This window comes from Notamacropus eugenii, chromosome 5 (genome assembly GCF_028372415.1).
Source record: "Notamacropus eugenii isolate mMacEug1 chromosome 5, mMacEug1.pri_v2, whole genome shotgun sequence".
Lineage (NCBI taxonomy): Eukaryota > Metazoa > Chordata > Mammalia > Diprotodontia > Macropodidae > Notamacropus > Notamacropus eugenii.
This window is the reverse complement of record NC_092876.1, coordinates 227,319,668-227,334,769: the sequence shown is the minus strand read 5'-3', so window position 1 is coordinate 227,334,769 and position 15,102 is coordinate 227,319,668.

Below are 15,102 nucleotides of genomic sequence, written 5' to 3'. Positions count from 1 at the left end.
AAAATGCCCACAAAAGGGGGAAAAAGGAAGACTATAGAAGGTTACTTTCTTGGTGCAAAGGTATTTTCTGCCATCCTTTCTGACAAAGGAAAAACAAAGCATACCATTAGAGGAAGACATAAAACTCAAGGTGTCTACATCCAAAATCTCCAAAAAAAAAAAAAAAAAAAAATGGAAAAATCTCAGGCCATGGAAGAGCTCAAAAAGGATTTTGAAAATCATGTAAGAGAGGTAGAGGAAAAATTGGGAAGAAAAATGAGAGTGATGCACAAAAATCATGAAAAGAGAGTCAACAGCTTGCTAAAGGAGACCCAAATAATGCCAAAGAAAATAACACCTTTAAAAAGAGACTAACCCAAATGGCAAAAGAGGTTCAAAAAGTCAATGAGGAGAAGAATGCTTTAGAAAGGAGAATTTGCCAAATGGAAAAGGAGATTGAAAAGCTCATTGAAGAAAAGAGTTCTTTAAAAATTAGAATGGAGCAGAAGGAAGCTAATGACTTTATGAGAAACCAAGAAATTATAAAATAAAACCAAAAGAATGAAAAAATAGAAGAAAATGTGAAATACCTTGTTGGAAAAACTACTGACCTGGAAAATAGATCCAGGAAAGATAATTTAAAAATTATTGGTCTACTTGAAAACCATGATCAAAAAAAGAGCCCAGACATCATTTCCAAGATATTATCAAGAAAAACTGCACTGATATTCTAGAACAAGAGGATAAAATAGAAATGGAAAGAATTCACCTATCCTCTCCTGAAAGAGATCCCAAAAGAAAAACTACTGGGAATATTGTAGCCAAATTCCAGGGTTCCCAGGGCAAAGAGAAAATATTGCAAGCAGCCAGAAAGAAACAATTCACATATTGCAGAAATGCAATCAGGATAACACAGGATTTAGCAACTTCTACACTAAGGGATTGAAGGGCTTGGAATATGGTATTTCAGAGGTCAAAGGAGATATGATTAAAACCAAGAATCACCTACCCAGCAAAACTGAGTACGATACTTCAGGGGAAAAAAAATGGAATTTCAATGAAATAGACTTCCAAGCATTGTTGTTGAAAAGACCAGAGCTGAATAGAAAATTTGGCTTTCAAATACAAGAATCAAGAGAAACATCAAAAGGTAAACAGGACAGAGAAGCAGAGAAGCATTAAAGTTGAAAACTATTTACATTCCTACATGGAAAGGTGTTATTTGTAACTTATGAGACATTTTTCAGTATTAGGGTAGTTAGAGGGAATATATATATGTAGGTATGTATGGGTATGTATGTATATATTATATATATATATATATGTATGTGTATATTATATATGTATATATGTTCATGGATGCATGTGTCTGTTTATATGTATATATACATACATATCTATGTATGTATATATACATACACAGAGGGCACAGGGTGAGCTGAATATGAAAGGATAATACCTAAAAAAAATAAAATTTACTGTTGAATGGAATGTATTAGGAGTAAGAGAAAGGGAGAGGTAGAATATAACAAATCATCTCACATGAAAGAGGGAAGAAAGAGCTTTTACAATGAATGGGGAAGAGGGGGGAGAAGAAAGGAAATAATTAAGCCTTACTTTCATGGGATTTGACTTAAGGAGGGAATAACACACACTCCATTGCATATGGAAATCTATTTCACCCCTGCAGGAAGGCAAGGGGAAAGTGCATAGGAGAGGGAAGATAATAGAAGGGACAGAAAATTGGGGAAAGGGATAATCAGAAGCAAATACTATTGTGGGAGGACAGGTCAAGGGAGAAAATGGAATAAGTGGAGGGCTGGATAGGACAAAGGGAAATGTAGTTAGTCTTTTACAACATAACTATTACTGAAGTGCTTTGCATTGTTATACATGTATGACCTAGATGGAATTTCTTGTTTTCTCAATGAGCATGGGTGAGGAGGGAAAGAGAGAATATGGAACTCAAAGCTTTAAGAATGAATGTTAAAAATTATTTTAGCATGAAACTGGAAATTAAGATATACAGGCAATGGAGTATAGAAATTTATTTTGCCCTACAGGAAAATAGAGAGGAAGGTGGATGGAAAAAGGATGGGTTACAGAAGAGAGGACAGACTGGAGGGAGAGGTGGACAGGGTGCATGCTCTCCTGGGATGGGAGCTGGGGAGAGATGGGGAGACAATTTTGAATTCAAATTCATGTGGAAGTGAATGTTGAGAACTGAAAAAATAAATAAATTATATATTAAAAATAGGAAATATCAGCTTTTAAATTAAGCTACAGAGCAATAGTCACCAAAAATTATTTAGCACTGAATAAAACAGAAAAACAAAACAGAGGAACACAATAAACAGACCAGGCCTATAAGTAAACAAACACAGTAGGGTTTGATGAATTCAAGTACAAAAGCTGAATCCAGTTCAATGAAATCTGCTCAGAAATTTAGAAAGTGATTCAATAGAAAGAAGCCTTAGATGAATATCCGACATCATTTAAACAAAGGTGCCAAATAGATATGTAAAAGCTTCAAATAGATATGTAAAAAGTAAGTAAAACAGTTAAAGGAATTCAAAATGATATGTTGGAAATAAAATTAAGAGAGAAGTCACAATGATTGATAGAAAAAGGACAATTAGGTGATTCCATCCTGCATGCCATATTTTAAGAGAACTTAGGTTAACAAACACTTGTAGTTAAATAAGGAGTCTAGTAGTAGATGGAAATAATTTTTCACATTCTATGGTCTTTTTTCCCCATTAGACCTTTGCCCATCCCTGCTCCAGAAGAAGAATAAAACTTAGTTCTTTCATTCTTGGGAACAATTATGTGTCCAATATTAATAGTTTCATGATGTTCTCTGGCTTTACAAGAAGTACCTTAATTTTTTTATGGTAGCCTGCAACAACATGATTAGAGGAGGGAGTCAAGGGAAAGAAAAGCCTAGGGGGAAGGAAGAATTAGATAAATTTCACTGGAATGAAATTCTTTCATTCAAAAGGAGTGGATTTACTTCACTTTATTTAATACCTTTTAAAAACTGAATTTCATCATATTTCTTATTTGGTTTTCTGGATTTCTAACTTAGTGTTCAATTACTTTTTTTAAAAAATTTCTTGATTTTCCATTTATTTTAGTGGCATGTCCCATTTGTTGATCTGATCTTTTTCTCTTTGGTTGATGAAATGTTTAGGCTTGTATATTTTTGGTTTAAGACTATTTTGGAAACATCCCTAAAATTTTGACATATTTTCTCACTGCTGTCATTGTTTTTAATGAAATAATCTATCATTCCTATCATTGGTTCATTGACCTTGTAATTATATAGGATATAGCTTAGCTTCAAGTTAAGTTTTAATCCTTTCCTCATTAACCTTTTATTGAACAAATTTTTATTGAATTAGCATCCATGAGATATGTAACTAATATTTCTCTTTCAGCATTTGCTTGGAAAACTTCTATGCTCTAGTATGTGTCAGTTTGTGAAGATGTCATAAAGACTTAGAAATATGTCTAATCATTTCTACTACCATTCAATAATTGCCAGAGGTGAAGCATGTCTAACTTTTCTGAAATTCTATTTAGGTCCCTAACTTCGTTCACTTTGTTGTTATATTTTTCTTTTTTTTTCTTTTTTATTATTTTTAAAAATTTATTTATTTAACTTTTAACATTCATTTTCACAAAATTTTGGGTTCCAAATTTTCTCCCCATTTCTCCCCTTCCCCCACCCCAAAACACCAAGCATTCTAATTGCCCCTATCATCAATCTGCCCTCTCTTCTATCATCCCTCCCTTCCTTTGTCTCTATCTTCTCTTTTGTCCTGTAGGGCCAGATGTTATATTTTTTAGCTCTCAAATGAGGTATATTAAAGTGCTTCACTATTATGATTTTGTTTCTATTTATCCCTGTAATTCATTTAGTCTATAAGCACCTATATTTTGTACTATTCAGTACAGAAGTATGTTTAGTATTGTCATTGAATATTAATAAGATATTGTCTATGAATTACTTTCAGTGAAATATACTTTTCCTATTTGTTCTTTCAATTGTTAATTTTTTGCTGATACCTTATCTAAACACATGATTGCTACCTTGCTTTTTTGACTTCAGCTAAAAAGCACAATATATTTGACTTTGTGTCTTATTTTTAGTTGGTAATCAGTTGTTTGAGTGGTATGAAGTCTTTAGGACACAATTTGGGATTTCCTTGGCAAAGATGCTGGACTGGTTTGTCATTTCCTTCTCCAGATCATTTTACAGAAATGAGAAATGAAAAAACTCAGGCAAAAAGGATTAAATGACTTCAAAAAAACAGGAAAAAAAGAAATTGCTCTGCCAAACAAATTTTATGAGAAAAATATGGTCCAACTACCTAAAAAAGGAAGAATTAAACAAAGGAAGAAAACTATACAACAAGATTGCTAAACAATATTAGTGCAAAGATTATAATTAAATCCTAGCAAGAAGGCTAAAGCACTATATATTTAATAGTCAATAAGCATTTATTAATTGACTTCTACATGCCAGACATGGCACTAAGCACTGAAGATACAAAGAACGGTTTAAAATTATCGACACCCTTCAGGAACAAACAATCTAATGAGGGAAGACAACCCCCATTGAAAAGCTGAAACATCAGGGGAAGGAAGAGAGGGAGTTACTGGCAAAGGGATTCAGTTGGGAAATTATGTGAGGAGTATGTATCAGAGTTGATTTTGTCTTGCAGAATGATGACTTTCTGCAGATCATGACATCCTGGAGATCAACCAAGTGGGAAATAATATAATATATTTAAAATATATCCAAATTGGTAAATATTTCTAAAAACTATTCATCATGACCAAGCAGAGTTGCAAGGATGATACAAAATTAAGAAAATAAATAATAATATAAATTAAAAACAAAAAAATATCTGACTGTTGTCTGAAGATGGCAGAGTGAGAGCAGGTAGTCCCCTAAGCTCTAAGACAAACTCTTTCAGAAACCTCTAAAAAGAGAATCTGAACAAATTTTAAAGTGACAGAATCCACTAGAAGACAGAGCGTGGAAGATTTCCCACCCAGGACAGCCTGGAAGGTCAACAGGAGTGCAGAGCTCACAGTGTATAGACTATACCAGCACAGACTCCACCATAGCAAAGCTGAGCAGGAAGCCCCAGGCAGTCTGAAGCAGCAACAGCACTGCTGATTCTCAAACATAGCCCAGGATGGGAATCCTGTGGGAGAGAGAAACACAGAACCCCAGGTAGCTGCAACAACTGCTCCTGAGACTATTAGCCCACAGATTAAATGTCTGTAAGTCACCTACTTGAACTTCTGGGAGCCAAAATGGCAGAGTAATCTGTAAGTGCTCTCTCCTTCCCCTTGTTTACCTTGAAAAGCCCAGAGAATACTTCCCCAGGAAAAATTGTGGAACAGTAGGATCAGCCAAAGGGATAAATAATCAGCCCGTGAGGCTAGGAAAATAGCAAAGGGGGTCCCTCCTGGTGTGACTGAAGGGGATCAGTGAAGGACCACAGCTGTCCAAGACAGCCTCACCTCAGCAAACTGGGAGGAGATCCTGAGTCCCAGGGTTGTGGACCCCGTAATCTCCAGGACCCCAAACATAACTCAGTACTGCCAGGGGAATCAGGAAGACATTAACACAGACAGGGTTCACCAACTGCTGAGCTTACTTATGCTCTAGCTCAGGAGAGGAGACTTCCTGTGGCCTGGCCATCCCTCCCCTACACAAAACACATCAAGATCCACCTCTGCTTTGGCGCATCAGCCAGCTCAGCACCAAGTAGGCTAAAGCATTTGAGCTTCTAGCTGAAAGAACCAGAGGCCACAATACACAAAGCCTCAAGTTCTAAGCACAAGAACCATGGGACAGAGCCCCATGCCCCAGGAGTAGAGATCCACTTTAAAAGCCTGGAAAAGGTGATTATCATGAGCAAAAAGCAAACCAGAAAGGAAAAGATCATAGAATCTTTCTATGAGGACAAGACAAAAACCAAAAAACGAATACCAAAGAGGTCAGCAATGAGACTGTATTCCCACTTGAAATTTCAAAAGGGAATATGAACTGGTGTTAAGCCCAAAGAACATTCTTGGAAGAGTTAAAAAAGGTTTTTAAAGGCCAAATTAGAGAAGTAGAAGAAAAACTGGCCAATGGTTTTAAAAATATGAAAAAAAAGAAATCACAGAAGAATTTAAAAGGAAAATTGGACAAATGAAAAAGGAAGTATAAAACCTAACGGAGAAAATAACTCCTTAAAAGGAACAACTAGGGAAATGGAAAAGGAGATGCAAAAGTTAGCTGAAGAAAATAATCTATTAAAAATGAGAATTGGGCAAGTAGAAGCTGATGACTAAGAGACATCAAGAACCAGTCAAATAGAATCTAAAGAATGAAAAAAATGTAAAATATCTCATTGGAAAATAACTGACCTGGAAAATAGATCCAGGAGAGAAAATCTAGTCTACAGGAAATCCATGATGAAAAAAAGAGCCTGGACAATCTTCCAAGACATCATCAAGAAAACTGCCCAGAAAAAAAAAAAGAAAACTACACAGTGATCCTAGATTCAGAGGGCAAAATAGTCTTTGAAAGAATCCACTGATCACCTCCTGAAAAAGATCCCAAACTGAAAACACCAAGGAATATTGTTGTCAAATTCCAGAACTACCAAGTGAAGGAGAAAATACTGCAAGCAGCCAGAAAGAAACAATTCAAATATCAAGGAACTAAAGTAAGGATCACACAGGACCTTACACCTTCTACATTAAAAGACCTGAGGGATTGGAATATGATATTCTATAAGGCAAAGGATCTAGAGCTAGAACCAAGGATCAGTTTCCCAGCATAATTGAGCAAAATATTTCAGGAAAGGAGATGAACATTCAATGTAATAAGGAATTTCCAGACCTTCTTGATGAGAAGGCCAGAGCTCAATAGAAAAGTTAATCTTCAAACACAAGTCTCAAGAGAGCCATAAAAATGTAAACAGGGGGAAAAAACTCATTCAATATGGACAAACTGTTTACATCCCTATAAAGGAGGATGATACTTGTTAATCTTGGGAATTGCATATTTATTACAATATTTAAAAAGGTTATACATAGATAGAGGGAGTGGGTATAAATTAAATGATGTGAAGATAAAAATGTGATTTAAGAGTACAAAGGGAATGTAAGAGGAAATGTGAAAAGGAGGAGGTAGAAAAAGTAAATTATACTACAGGAAGAGACACAAAAACATATTACAATAGAGGGAAAGAGAGGAGGGAGATGAGTACTATTTAAAATATACTCTCATCTGATTTGGTTCAAGGAGGGAACAACAAACTCAGTTAAGTATAGAAATCTAACTAGCTCTATAGGCAATAGGAGGGGTAAGGGGAAAGAAAAGGGAGGGGAGGCTAAAAGGGAGGGAAGAAGTAGTAAGGGAAAAGGGGAATAAAAGGGAAGGGGACTGAAATAAGGGAGGGAAGACTGAGGGAGGTAGTGGCCAAAAATTAAAACTCTATTGTGGAGCGGAAGGGAGAACTAAAAGCACAAATGAGAAAATAGGATACAAGGAAAGACACAGATAGTATTCATAACTGTGAATGTGAATGGGATGAACTCTCCCACAAAACAGAGGTGGATAGCAGAATGGATTAAAAACCATAATCCAAAAATATGTTGTTTACAAGAAACATATTTGAAACAAGGGGATACACATGGGGTAAAGGTAAAAAGTTGGAGCAGAATATATTACGCTTCATCTGATGTGAAAAAAGAAGGGGTAGCAATCCTAATCTCAGACAAAGGAAAAGCAGGAATACATCTAATCAAAAGAGATAAGGAAGGAAACTATATCCTGGTAAAAGGCACCATAGACAATGAAGCAATATCATTACTAACCATATATGCACTAAATGGTATAGCATTGAAATTTTTAGAGGAGGAGTTAAGGGAGTTACAGAAAGAAAGAGACAGCAAACTATACTAGTGGGGGATCTCAGCCTCCTCCTCTCTGAACTTGATAAATCTAACCTCAAGATAAATAAAAGAAAGAAGTTAAGGAGTTAATAAAATGCTAGATATGGCAGATAAGATAGATCTCTGCAGAAAACTGAATGGGGATAGAAAGGACTATAACTTTTTCTCAGCAGTACATGGCAGAAATACAAAAAATGACGATGTATTAGAGCATAAAATCCACACAATCCAGTGCAGAAAGGCAGAGATAGGTAATGCAACCTTCTCAGATTATAATGCAATAAAAATTATATGTAACAAAAGGTCATGGAAAGATAGACCAAAAATTAATTGGAAATTAAATAACCTAATCCTAATGAATGAGTCAGTTAAACAAAACATCATGGAAACAATCAACAACTTCATTCAAGAGAATGACAAAAATGAGACAACCTACCAAAACTTATGGGATATTGCAAAAGCAGTTCTCAGGGGAAGTTTTATATCATTGAATGCTTACATGAATAAAATAAAGAAGGAGGACATCAATGAATTGAGCATGCAGTTGAAAAAAGCTAGAAAACTCTAAGGAAAATCCCTAAGTAATCCCTAACCAAATTAGCAATGCTGAAAACCAAAGGAGAGAGTAATAAAATTGAAATTAAGAAAACTATTGAACTAATAAATAAAACTAAGAGTTGGTTTTATGAAAAACCCAATAAAATTAATAAACCTTTGATAAATTTGATTTAAAAAATGAGACAAATTATCATATCAAAAATGAAAAGGGAAACTCACCTCCAATGAGGAGGAAACTAAAACAATAATTAGAAATTACTTTGTCCAACTGTATGTTCATAAATTTGACAATCTAAATGAGATTGATGAATATTTTTTAAAAATTCCAGTACTATATAGAATGTTTGGGAAAACTGTGAAGAAAGAGTCTTGCCAAATTCTTTTTATGATACAAATATTTTTCTGATACCTAAAACAAGCAGAGTCAAAACAGTGAAAGAATAATATAGACCAATTTCTCTAATGAGTATACACAAAAAATTTAAATAAGATATTACAAAAATAATATAGCAACTTATCATGAGAATAATACATCTTGGTCAGGTAGGATTTATATCAGAAATGCAGGGCTGGTTCAATATTAGGAAAACTATTAGTATTTTTGATCATATCAATAACAAAACTAACAGAAATCATATGATTATCTCCATAGATGCAGAAAAAGCTTTTGACAAAATACAACAGCCATTCCTATTTGAAAACACTAGAGAACATAGGAATAAATGAAACCTTCCATAAAATAATAAGCAGTATCTACCTAAAACCGTTAGCAAGCGTTATATGTAATGGGGATAAGCTAGATGCACTTCCAATAAGATTAGGGGCAAAACAAGGATGTCCATTATCACCACGGTTATTCAATATGGTATTAGAAATGTTAGTTTTTGATATAAGTGAAGAAAAATAAATTGAAGGAATTAGAACAGGCAAAGAAGAAACTAAGTTATCACTCTTTGCAGATGATATGATGATATACTTAGAAAATTCCAGAGAATCAAGTAAAAAACTACTTGAAAAAATGAACAACTTTGGCAAAGTTGCAGGTTGCAAAATAAACCCACATAAATCATCTACATTTCTATATACTACTAATAAAGCCCAACAGCAAGAGATAGAAGGAGAAATCCCATTTAAAGCTACAGTAGACACTATAAAATATCTTGGAGTCTACCTGCCAAAACAAACCCAGGGACTATATGAACCCAATTACAAACACTTTTCACACAAATAATTCAGATCTAAGTAAGTAGAAAAACATCAGTTGCTCAAGGGTATGCTGAGCTAATATAATAAAAATGACAATTCAGCCTAAATTAATTTACTTATTCAGTGCCATACCTATCAAACTACCAGACAATTATTTTCTAGAGCTACAAAAAAAAATATCAAAATTCATCTGGAAGAACAAAAGGTCCAGAACATCAAGGGAATTAATGAAAAGAAATGCTAGAGAATATCCTACCTCTACCAGATCTCAAATTGTATTAAAAATAGCAATCATCAAAAACACTTATCACTGACTAAGAAACAGAAGGTTAGACCAGTGGAATAGGTTAGGTACTCAAGACACAGAAGTCAAAGACTATAGCAACCTACTGTTTGATAAATCCAAGGACCCCAGCTCCTGTGATAAAAACTCATTGTTTGACAAAACCTGCTAGGAAAAATGGGATAACAGTGTGGCAGAAACTGGACATAGACCAATGCCTGACAACATACACAAGGACAAAGTCCAAATGGATACATGATCTAGGTATAAAGATTGATCATATAAACAAATTAGGGGAGCAAGAAATAGTTTATTTGTCACATGGGGAAATTTATGACCAAGCAAGGGATAGAGAACAATTATGAAGTGCAAAATGAATAATTTTGGTTACATTAAATTGAAAAGTTTTTGCACAAACCCAATGCAACCAAGATTAGGAGGGAAGCAGAAAACTGGGAAAGAATTTTTGCAACTAGTGTCTGTGATAAAGGCTTCATTTATAATAAAATATATAGGGAACTGAGTCAAATGTACAAGAATACAAGTCATTCCCTAATTGATAAATAGTCAAAGGATATGAACAGGCAGTTTTCAGAGGAAGAAATTAAAGCTATCTATAGTCATGTAAAAAAATGCTCTAAATCACTATTGATTAGAGAGATGCAAATCAAAACAACTCTGAGGTACCACATCACATCTATCAGACTGGCTAACATGACAAAACAGGAAGATAATAAATGTTGGAGAAGATGTGGGAGCATTGGTCCAAGCATTCTGGAGAGCAAATTGGAACTATGCCCAAAGGGCTACAAAATTGTGCATACCCTTTGACCCAGAAATATTGCTTTTAAGACTGTATCCCAAAACAATCATAAAAATGGGAAAGGGTCCCATCTGTACCGAAATGTTTACAGCAGCTCTTTTTGTGGTGGCCAAGAACTGGAAATTGAGTGGATGCCCATCAATTAGGGAACAAGTTGTGGTATATAAATATAATGGGATGCTATTGTGCTATAAGAAATGATGAACAGGAAGACTTCGGAGAGGTCTAGAAGGACTTATATGAACTGATACAGAGAGGTCTAGAAGGACTTATATGAACTCATACTGAGTGAAAGGAGCAGAACCAGGAGAACTTTGTACACAGCAACAACCACTGTATGCAAGGAATTTTTCTGGTGGATTTAGCACTTCATTGCAATGCAAGGACCTAAAAAATTTCCAATGGACTCTTGAAACAAAATGCCTTCCATGTCCAGAGAAAGAAGTATGGAATTAGATTTCAGAATGCAGCAGACTATTTCCTCTTGTGTTATATTTTATTTCATTTTTTTATGTTTTCTTGCATTCATTTTAATTCTTCTATGCAACATGACTAAGGTGAAAATGTATTTAATAAGAATGTATGTGCAGAATCTATATAGGATTCCACACTGTCTCAGGGAGGGAGTGGGGATGGAAGGGGAAGAAAATCTGAGATGTATGGAAGTGATTGTAAAAAAATGAAAACAAATATTTTTTAAAAGATATTTCCCTACAAATTATTTTATATTTATCTTTCTTTTTTCATTCATTAAAAAGTTTTTTTTAATTTTTAATTTTAATTTTTTTTATTTAACTTTTAACATTCATTTTCACAAAATTTTGGGTTCCAAATTTTCTCCCCTTTTGTCCCCTCCCCCCACCCCAAAACACCGAGCATTTTAATTGCCCCTATAACCAATCTGCTCTCTCTTCTATCATCCCTCTCTGCCCTTGTCTCCAACTTCTCTTTTGTCTTGTAGGGCCAGATAACTTTCTATACCCCTTTACCAGTATTTCTTATCTCCTAGTAGCAAGAACAGTACTCGACAGTTGTTCCTAAAACTTTGAGTTCCAACTTCTTTACCTCCCTCCCTCCCTACCCCTTCCCTTTGGAAGGCAGGCAATTCAATATAGGCCAAATCTGTGTAGTTTTGTAAATGACTTCCATAATAGTCATGTTGTATAAGACTAACTATATTTCTCTCCATCCTATCCTGTCCCCCATTACTTCTATTCTCTCTTTTGATCCTATCCCTCCCCATGAGTGTCGACCTCAAATTGCTCCCTCCTCCCCATGCCCTCCCTTCCATCATCCCACCCACCCTGCTTATTCCCTTATCCCCCACTTTCCTGTATTGTAAGATAGGTTTTCATACCAAAATGACTGTGCATTTTATTCCTTCCTTTAGTGGAATGTGATGAGAGTAAACTTCATGTTTTTCTCTCACCTCCCCTCTTTATCCCTCCACTAATAAGTCTTTTGTTTGCCTCTTTTATGAGAGATAATTTGCCCCATTCCCTTTCTCCCTTTTTCCTCCCAATATATTTCTCTCTCACTGCTTGATTTCACTTTTTTAAGATATGATCCCATCCTCTTCAATTCACTCTGTGCACTCTGTCTCTATGTGTGTGTGCATGTGCGTGTGCATGTGTGTGTGTGTAATCCCACCCAGTACCCAGATACTGAAAAGTTTTAAGAGTTACAAATATTGTCTTTCCATGTAGGAATGTAAACAGTTCAACTTTAGTAAGTCCCTTATGACTTCTCTTTGCTGTTCACCTTTCCATGCTTCTCTTTATTCTTGTGTTTGAAAGTCAAATTTTCTTTTCAGCTCTGGTCTTTTCATCAAGAATGCTTCAAAGTCCTCTATTTCATTGAAAGACCAATTTTTCCCCTGAAGTATTATACTCAGTTTTGCTGGGTAGGTGATTCTTGGTTTTAGTCCTAGTTCCTTTGACTTCTGGAATATCCTATTCCATTCCCTTCTAACCCTTAATGTAGAAGCTGCTAGATCTTGTGTTATCCTGATTGTATTTCCACAATACTTGAATTGTTTCTTTCTAGCTGCTTGCAATATTTTCTTCTTGACCTGGGAACTCTGGAATTTGGCCACAATGTTCCTAGGAGTTTCTCTTTTTGGATCTCTTTCAGGCGGTGTTCTGTGGATTCTTTCAATATTTATTTTGCCCCCTGGTTCTAGAATCTCAGGGCAGTTTTCCTTGATAATTTCATGAAAGATGATGTCTAGGCTCTTTTTTTTGATCATCACTTTCAGGTAGTCCCATAATTTTTAAATTGTCTCTCCTGGATCTATTTTCCAGGTCAGTTGTTTTTCCAATGAGATATTTCACATTATCTTCCATTTTTTCATTCTTTTGGTTTTGTTTTGTGATTTCTTGGTTTCTCATAAAGTCATTAGCCTCCATCTGTTCCATTCTAATTTTGAAAGAACTATTTTCTTCAGTGAGCTTTTGAACCTCCTTTTCCATTTGGTTAATTCTGCTTTTGAAAGCATTCTTCTCCTCATTGGCTTTTTGAACCTCTTTTGCTAATTGAGTTAGGCTAGTTTTCAAGGTGTTATTTTCTTCAGCATTTTTTTGGGTCTCCTTTAGCAGGGTGCTGACCTGCTGTTCATGCTTTGACTGCATGTCTCTCATTTCTCTTCCCAGCTTTTCCTCCACCTCTCTAACTTGATTTTCAAAATCCTTTTTGAGCTCTTCCATGGCCTGAGCCCATTGAGTGGGCTGGGATATGGAAGCCTTGACTTCTGTGTCTTTCCCTGATGGTAAGCATTGTTCTTCCTCATCAGAAAGGAAGGGAGGAAATGCCTGTTCACCAAGAAAGTAACCTTCTATAGTCTTATTTCTTTTCCCTTTTCTGAGCATTTTCCCAGCCAGTGACTTGACTTCTGAATATTCTCTTCACACCCACTTCACCTCCAGATGCTCCCATCCAGTGCTTGGGGTCTGAGATTCAAATGCTCTTTCCCAGCCTCAGGGCTTTTGGCAGGGGCAGGCCTGCTATTCAGTGTGAGATTAGGTTCAGCTGCTCAGGTGGGGGCAGGGCCACCTCTCAGGCTCATTTCCCTCAAGGGGTTTATGCAGAGACCTTCAACAATGGATCCAGGCTCCTGCCTGCTTGGGGAGTCCCAGTCTGCTCCCCCCTCTGCCCGAGGCGTCCCCCCTCTGTCCTAGGCACCCCCCTCCCCTCTCAACCCACCCAAGAGACCCTCTCACCAACCCCCATCACCTGTAGGTGGAGGGACCTGCGCGGCCACTGGAGATTCTGTCCCCGAAGCCCCCTTGGATCCACTCCTCTCGGTGCCGTGGCCACGGCAGGGCTGGGCTGGACTCCGCATCCACAGCACAACGGACCTTTTGCGAGAGGTTTGCAGGGCTCTCTGGAACAGTAATCTCCTCAGCTCCGTTGTTCTGTGGCCTCTGCTGCTCCAGAATTTGCCGGGAGTTCTTTTTTACAGATGTTCTATGGGCTGTGGGTTTGGAGCTATGAGCTATGTGTATGTGCGTCTTTCTACTCCGCCATCTTGGCTCCGCCCAAAAAGTTTTTTGAGTACCAAATTCTCTCCACCTTAAGTACCCTTCCCCTATTCATTGAAAAGTCAAGCAATATGATATTATTTATAAGTGCAATGTCATGCCAAATATTTCTTTAATAACTATTTTGGTGAAGGGAGCAGAAAAATAAAGTTAAAAAATATATATCCTTTTTAATCTGCACTCAGAGTCCAACAGTTCTCTCTCTCTGGAAGTGGATGGCATTTCTCATAATGTCTTAGCTCATTTTCTTGATCAGAGTAGCTAAAAATTTCGTAGTTATGCATTGTTATAGTATTGATGCTATTGTTCCCTACAATTTATAAATGACATAGATTTCTAGTATGGGTTACTGGGAAGATTATAGTGCCTATGAAAATAATAGTAAAGTATGAAAGAGAAGAATGTGGAGAGGGGGAATAATGAGTTTTGTTTTGGACATATTAAGTTTGAGATGCCTCCAAGATATCCATTTGAAGATATCCAAAAGATAGTTTTTAATGTGGTACTTGAACCAGCTGTATGTATAGATCGTCAGAATGTCTTCATACACATGATAATTGAACCCATGGGAGCTGATGAGATCACCAACCAAAACAGTATCAAGGGAGAAGTCAAGAGAACTCTGGAAAGAACCTTGAGTTACACTCATAGTCAGTGGACATAAGGTAGTTAATGATGAGGAGGAAAAAAAGATACTCAGGAGCGATAGGTGAAGTAAAATAGAACCAGTGGAAGTGTCACAA